The sequence below is a fragment of the Lactuca saligna genome, chromosome 4, assembly GCF_052625555.1.
Source record: "Lactuca saligna cultivar CGN05327 chromosome 4, ASM5262555v1, whole genome shotgun sequence".
Classification (NCBI taxonomy): domain Eukaryota; kingdom Viridiplantae; phylum Streptophyta; class Magnoliopsida; order Asterales; family Asteraceae; genus Lactuca; species Lactuca saligna.
In genome coordinates this window covers 244,485,978-244,494,893 of record NC_136420.1, presented here as the reverse complement: position 1 = coordinate 244,494,893, position 8,916 = coordinate 244,485,978, and positions in this window count along the sequence as shown.

The window sequence follows — 8,916 nt, the reverse complement described above, 5'->3', positions numbered from 1 at the left end:
AGTGCAATTAACTTTAGAAAATAAGAGAAAAATAGTTTACAGTAGAGAAAAATATTCAAAATTTTCTATAATATTATATCCTGGTAAATTTTCATGAATTTTGGATAATCAGAACTATTTCTCCCATTTTTAGACCATTATAATTACCAAAAATTGGGAAAAATAGTAAAACATGATGGAAAATCTTGAAATTATTTTCTGGAGTCACCCATCACAGGTAAGGTATGTGAAAATTGTTAGATACAATTTTCACATCCTATAAAGTGGTTTTGTAATTTATCATGTCCTAAATAAAAGAAAATTAGAAATCATATGAAACAGTAACAAAAATTGATGAAATTTGGTGAGGGGTCATTATTCCCCATAAGGATCATCCATGAATTTATTGACCTCTGGAAGTATTTTATATGATTTATGCCCTTGGTTTTAGCAATAATTCTAATAAATCAAAGAAATAACAAAAGCTCTTGAAATTTTCCAGATTATCTCATGCATGCAAGGGCTTTCAAAAGGAAAAATGTAAAAAAATGTATTCAGAAGAGAAATGAGGGTAATGATTCCAAACAATTTAAGAAAAGTTGCATGCAATAATGCATGAAGTGTAAATGTGGCTGAAGTTCATGAATTTGTGTAGCCCATTCAGTGAGGTTTTAAGCCACGAAATTTCAACCATAATTCACTAGATATGTTAAGTTTCTAAGGTATTTTTCCTCAGATTTATGGTTGGGTTTAAGGCCATTGTTTAAGCAAGATATAAATAGTGATCACAGAAAAAGAGCTGTATGCGCAACCTTTTTGTAAAATCTGCTAAAAATCGGACATTTAATATTTTACAGTGAGACCAGTTGGGTTTGAAAGTTAGCTCGTGGAACTAACCAATACAAAAAGAATATCATGATTTGGTTAAGAAATGACTGAGTTATGACTGTTCAAAGTCGAACAAAGTAATCTGGCAGATTGCATGTTTGCTTGTGTGCATTATTAGGGTATTTCAATAAGAACATCATGCATGTCTTTGGTAAGGTCCGATTTCTAACACATGCATGGAATGAATGAGCATCCAAGATGTACTAGAAATGGTTTAAATGCTTTTGTTCATGCATGAACACAAAAGAAATGGAGAAGAACATGAAATATTAGGTTTTGATGTCACATGATCATATGTGCATCTTTTCCACTCCTTGCATGGGTTTGATCCCGGATTTTCACCATCTCTAATACATGCATTGTGTTATGGTGAGAATCTACAAACCACAAGGGGAGAATAAAGATTTCTAGCCATGGAAAGGCATAGAATCCGAAAAGTAGAGAAGACTAAGAAGAAAAAGAGGTTTAACCATGAAACTATGGAAGAAGATGTTGTTGTTTACCTTGGTTTTGACCTTGAGAGAAGTAAGAACACTTCAAGGGCTTCACAATCTCGAAATTTTGCAGAGAAATGAGAGGATTTTCGTGAATTTAGAGAGAGGGAAGAAGAGAGTGAAGTGTGTGAAGAGAGTGAAGTGAGAGAGTGAAGAGGGAAGAGGTGGAGTAAGGGTTTAAGCTTAATGATTGTGTTTTGGGGAAGAGAGAGGGCATGGGGAGAGGTGATGGCCGGTTTTTGCATGCATTTTGGCCTCCTCTCTCCTAAATTTTAAACTTTATAAACTTCCCTCCTATATTTTATATAAAAACATTCATTTTTATAAAATGTTTATTAAGCAATTTGATTTATTTAAAAATCTTGTTTTCAACAAATAATTTATGATTAATACTTGTAATTTATATTTCTAGTTCATTGGTATAATCCATAATTTGATTAATAAAACTTGATATTAGGAAGTTTATAGCCAAATTTTATAAAGTTTTTAAGCTTTATAATTTATAACTTTGGATTTTTGGCTCTTTAGGGTTTTTGGAATATTGTTTGATATTCAACAACATGTTGAAGTATAATTAGAATGTTTTAATTTATTTTTAGAGTTTTATACCCTATTTCAATTATAACAAAGCTTGAAGCTTTATTCTAATTATAGTATTGGCATTTCCTATTGTAGCTAAGCAACTTACTAGAATTGTAAGTATCAAGTATATTAGTCCTAGACCTTAGTTGGATCCTAGTTTATGCAAGATTTTTGACCTAATTTATACTACTAGGTCATGGCATGTTGTGCGTGAATGGTTATTATAAAGATGCATGAGTCCAAGAATGACCTGAATTGGCAGTTGTCACAGCTACTTTTGATATATACAAAGTATGTTTTCAAAAAGATGTAAATATTTATATTGTAATGTAATGGTTGTGTTTACTTTGATTGCTATGATAAGATTGTTGTGATACTATGCATGACGTCACCCGCCCCCAAACGTTTCCGCCGTTTATTCTGGCGGTTCAGGGGTGTGACAGATTGGTATCAGAGCCATTGTTTATATTGCATTAAGTATACCAAACCTTACATGGTATACAACTATAAACACTAAGGGGCCATAGCTCTCTGAACTAAAAAGTATACTTTTTAAAATATAAGTATTTTACGAAAGGTATACAAGTATACCTACATAGCAAAAACAGTATTATTAGTAGAGCAAAACAAAAGAATTTGGATGTTGGATATTGTGGTTAAACCTGGGTAGTTATGTAATCATGTATATGGTCAATATATCTTGATCAACTATATTTACTCGAGACATGACCAACATGTGCTTGGGAGTGACTGTGGTGTTGCAACATGCCTAAAACTTACCAAGTATTCTTACCACAAGATATCGATACAACCAAACATATAACTTAAAATACTATAGGAGTATTTTAGTCAGAGCCAATTACATTGTAAAGATTCGTTCCAAGTGTTGCTACTCATTCTTTCTTAGCGATAGTTTACTTGTATTAGTAACTTTCCTTATTTTATCGCTTAGTAGCACACTTTACCTATCAGATAGAGATATACCTTGTTTTATATCTATTGATTCGAAAGTCTAAGAGACTTACCATCTTCTTCTTTCTGATATAGAAAGAGATGCCTCCAAAGAAAAGACCTAACATGAAGAACAATAATCCTCCGATAGATCTGTGACAACCCGATATTTCGAATCAATGTAATGACCTAAAAAGTCAAGAATTGTAACCCCTTTTAATATAATGGATGTTGGATATTATTCCTTTTATATATCATCTCAGATACCGATTTGTTGGAAATATAACACTCTGATCACCACAACAAAAAGCTCGGTTACCAGTTACTGTGTGACAGATATATCAGTTTAAGATATAAGATATATATATATATATATATATATATATATATATATATATATATATATATATATATATATACACATATATAAAGAATAATAATTGCGGAATAAGTATAAATATGAAAGCTGTAAATGACTGAAAGCTATAATAATATAAATGACTGTATTTAAATGACGTAAAGCTATAAATAATATAAATGACTGTATTTAAATGACATAAAGCTATAAATAATATAAATGACTATATTTAAATCACATAAAGCTATAATAAAGTATATAAATATATAAATATATATCAAGTAGGTTCGTCAATAAATTGACTCAACTGGTCGATATTTCTTCTTTGAATGGACTGGTCGATATTGGGACTCTAGGAGCGACTGGTCGATATTTGTTCAAAGATCAATCAGGCATTGGATAAGTAACAAAAAGTTCATTTAAAGCTCGATTTTATGTAAAACAAGTGTTTACAAAAGGGTACAAAATACATGGGTTTATGTATTTGTATTTGAGGTATTTTTGGGTAAAAACATGCACATGGGTCGTGTAAGATAAGGCACAAGTGACACGGGTCGTGTAGGAGGGTTTTGGAGGGTTTTCTTGATGATTGATGCTGACACGGGGCGTGTTGATTTAGCCTTGCTGAACACGGGGCGTGTTCATGATGCTGATGCTGACACGGGGCGTGTTGATTTAGCCTTGCTGAACATGGGGCGTGTTGAGGTTCAGAAGTATGAAGAAGGCAATCAGAGGGCAACACGGGGCCTGTTGATTTTGCCTTGGTTTTTAACACGGGGTGTGTTTGTGTTAGAGTCAATTTTGGGATTTTTGTGATTTGAAGGTAAGTTTTGTTTGTGATGTTTTGGCTAGGGTAATGGTGTTATTGTGTTTTGAGGATGTTTTCAAGGTTTTTTAGAGGTTGGAAGGAGGTTGATATAAGGTGGTAAAGGTGGTGAAATTTCTATGAAGATGATGATGAATAGTGATGGGTTTTGTGGTTGATCTTGATGCAGAAGGTTTTGGGTTGTTTCATGGTTGTGTTTTGGTGTTTTGATGTAAGGAAAGTGTTTGGTGGTGTATGATGTGATGATCAAAGGTGGTGAAGATGAAAAACCTTTAGTTTCAATGAAGAAGATGAAGATGGTTGATGGTGTTCTTCATTTCATTGTTGATGATCTTGGTGTTCTTCACTTAGCTTCTTGTTTGATCTTGGTGTTATTCATTTAGCTCCAGGGATGACGATTGAGAGGGTGTAGTTTTACAAAGGAAAACTCACTATATCATATCTATCTCTCTTACTCTCTTCTATTATCTCCAACACAAACACACACTACATACACATGTATATATATGAGAAACAAATATCTTGTAGTAGTGCACTTGAGTGTAAGTTGAAAGATGATGTAGAGGCTGCAAGTTGATGTAGTAGTAGGAGCAAAAAACGTGTGAATGGGTTTAGCTTCTTCATCTTTGACTTTTGTTGACTTCTTCTTTGTTTGACTATTCAACACATATACAACATATATATAATACATATATACATATATAATACATACATATGTATATAATACACACACACACACACACATATATATATATATATATATATTGTTGAAACTTTTTAGTCACACATATGTGTTTTCGTCATTCGCGTGTTTTCATATTTTCCGTTTTATCACGCATTCATGCAACCTGAAATAACTGATAATATTTGTTAGATTGTATAAAAACAGTTCATCTTATTTCAGTTATGGTCACATACAAGGTTACATAAGAACATTTTTCAACAATTTCTCCCTATGTGATCATTGCTGAAATAAGGACATGTATGATATAATCATATTGACAGTTTAACTTTTGAAGATTCGAGATAAAAGATTTGTCAATAGATAAGATATATATAAAACCATAGCAATTGATTTGAAAGTTTGTGACTTGGTTTAACATATCTTATGTAAAAGATTTTTAGAAATTTGTTTCCGAATCAAAGTCTCGGGTTCGGTTATCAAAGCGTAGCCATATATGTATCTAAAGAAATTTCTTATGATTTTATAGCATTATTAATGACGACAAGTGGTTTCACAGGTCGATTCAGATGAACGCTCATAGGTATAGCTCACACTTCAGTTGGGTGTTTGGTTGTTGTCTGGCAGCAGAACAAGTTAATGATCACTAAAAACGAGTGATATCTCTCTCTGACGACTCACACTCATATTGGAGGTGTTCAACTATGCTTTTCCCGAAAGGTCACTTAGTCTCATTATTCGATAATCAATCACATAAGACTGGTTTCGGCATTACTCAGTGGGTTTCTTCATTCATACCATTTAATTTCACTCTCTCTCCGTCGGGAAATACATGTAGAGGGGTTTAGAAATTTTCATAGTGCAGTTTGCAACTAAGAATCTTCAGTGATGAAGGCTACAATATCCCGGGAAATCCATTGTTGTTGCAGCCTTTTATTTGATGGTATCCTTTTTGTTGATCAATATCTATTTGTTGTAAAAGGATATTTTGTTTTAGCATCGAGAATTTTCTACATTTGAGAAAATTGGGATTTTTGAGAGTATCTATCTTGCGGGATTAAGATATCCCCTTTTGTGAAAAATGGTTAAAAACAGAGCACGCGATCTTTTGATGTTTGCTTTGAAATAACCATTTGGTTGAACTTTGTTTGAAAATACCAAATGTAGAGTTTTTTTTTGTTTTGTTTGGTATTTCTTCGGTGAATGATTTGGCTTTCTTGTTGATTCGTCTTTATCTTGTTTCGTCTTTGATGATTAGATTTGGATAGATCTTTGGTTTTATTTGATAAGTGATTGTTGAAATCCTTTTCGTTTCGTCTTTTGTTGTTGATGGATCACGGGATCTCAAGACTTCATTTTTGGTTGGCTTATCTCTAGGTAGGGATTAGTGGCATAAAAGACAGTTTGTTTAGTATGTAAGAAATGAATGTATCGTCCCTGGTCATTTTGATATCTAAGCAAAAATGAGACCGTGACAAGGTATAATCGGATATACCTTATAAGCAATTGTGACACACCTAAGCTCACAAGAAATGAATTCCACAATGATTCAGATTGATGAGGCACAAATTCTCACATGGGTTTTTGTTTTCATCTGAACCTCCTAACCTTATGTCCCTTTTTAAAATCATCAATAATGCAATAAAATTGAAGGAAATAAAGTTATGTACATTATGAACAGTAGGAGATTTGAACCTTCACTCCAATTGAGAATCAATATGACTTAAAATCTTCATCGAGCATAAGCATCTGAAAATTAAGTCAAAAGATGATTAATCACAAGGTTCTATAAAATCTTATTACGGCAAGTTTTTTATTCTATTTCTGAAGATTTGTTTTTCTGAATGTTTCTGGAAATATTGGTTATTTGAATGTTTTTGGTATTTTTGAAAAGAAAGAAATTTTCAATTGTTTTTGAATTTTCTTTTTGAATGAAAGTAAACACACTTTTGTACAAACAAAAAGTAAAAGTTTAAGGATGGATGTTATCTGGATTTAACATTCCTAGACGGCCTAGGAAGTATTGAAACTTTGTTTCATCGAGAGCCTTAGTGAAGACATCGGCAATTTGATCTTCAGAGTTGATGAAGTGTAGTTCGATATGACCCTTTTGAATGTTGTCTTTGATAAAGTGATATCGAATGTCGATGTGCTTTGTCATGGAATGGTGAACGGGATTGTGAGAAATGGCAATTGCATTGGTTGAGTCACAAAATATGGGAATTTGTGAGATTTTGAAGCCATAGTCACGCAATTGAGTTTGCATCCATATGACTTGTGAACAACAGCTGGCGGCCGCGACGTATTCAGCTTCTGCTGTTGATGTGGACACACAAGTTTGTTTCTTTGAAGTCCAACTCACTAGTCTACCTCCTAGGAATTGACAGCTACCAGATGTACTCTTCCTATCTAGCTTGCATCCTCCGTAGTCTAAGTCGGTGAAAGCGTTCAACTGAAAATCGGATTTAGCTGGATACCAAAGGCCAAGTTTGGGAGTGCCTTTAAGGTATTTGAAGATGCGTTTCATAGCAACTACATGGGATTCCATAGGATTTGCTTGGTATCTGGCACAGACACATGTAGAAAACATGATGTCAGGTCTGCTGGCAATGAGGTACAAGAGTGATCCGATCATTCCACGATATCTTTTCTGGTCAACGGGTTTGCCATTTAAGTCTGCATCAATTTTGTATCCAAAAGCCATTGGGGTTTTTGCGGTATTGGATTTTTCCATTGAAAAACGAGTGAGTAGGTTTTTGACATAATTCTCTTGGTTGATGAAAATGCCATCAGTTGACTGTTTAATTTGAAGTCCGAGAAAAGTAGTCATCTCCCCAATCATGCTCATTTCAAATTTGCTCTTCATTAGATCTGCAAACTTAACACTTAAAGATTCATCAGTAGAACCGAAAATAATGTCATCAACATATATTTGTATGATTAACAGATGTTTATTAAAGATTTACGAAAGAGGGTTTGATCAATTGAACCTCTTTTAAAACCTGATTCTTCGAGAAAGGTTGACAACGTGATATACCAAGCTCGAGGTGCTTCTTTCAAGCCGTAGACAGCTTTCTGCAATTTAAAGCTGTGATCTGGAAATTTGGGATCTTCGAAACCTGGTGGTTGTTGGATGTATACTTCGCGATCTATCTCTCCATGTAGGAATGCACATTTAACATCCATTTGGAATACTTTGAAATTCTTATGTGCAGCATATGCATGAAAGATGCGAATTGCTTCAATTTGGGCAACTGGAGCATACGTTTCATCGTAGTCGATTCCCTCTTGTTGTGAATATCCTTTGACTACAAGACGTGCCTTGTTTCGACAAATGATTCCTTAATCGTCAGTCTTGTTTCTGTATACCCATCTTGAACCTATAACAGTAACATCGGGTGGAGTAGGAACAAGATTCCATATGTCGTTTCTTTCAAATTCTGCTAGCTCTTCTTGCATAGCTTTTACCCAATCTGGATCTTTTATAGCAGAATGTATGGTTTTGGGTTCAGTTGTGGATAAGAAGGCTCCAACTAAACATTCATTTGTGGATGCGCCTCTTGTGTGAATGCCTAAGTTGGGATCTCCGATGATTTGGTTTGTTGGATGATTTCTGGTCCACTTTATTAAGCGATTCTCTTCCGCTATAATAATTGGAGTTTCAGTATCCCATTGTTCTTCTCCGGGTGTTTCATCTTGGAATAGGTTTGAAGGTTCCCCCATAAATGATGCATCGGGATTGTTTTGGATATTTAGGGATGGGGTGTTTAAGGGAGGATTTGGTGTTTGTTCCAAAGAGGAAGTATGTGTTGGTGGTTCCCCCTCGAATTGATTTGCATCATTTTGGTTTGTTTGTGGAATTACTTCACTGGGTGTTCCTGTAGGGTCAATTAAAGTAGTTAGAAGTTCAGAATTGTAAGCGGTTTTTGGTTGTTCAAAAAGCAAATCAAGATCGATTTCAATGTCTATGTCAGGAGAAGGTGTTTGTTGAATTGGATTTTGAAAAATATTTTCAATCATTTTTGAACCAAAATGTTCACGATCCAATTTCCTAACATAAAATTCATCGAAATGAACATCGATACTTTCTTCAATTACTCTAGTACGTTTATTCAGTACTCGATAAGCAGCTAAAGAAAACGAGTAACCAAGGAAA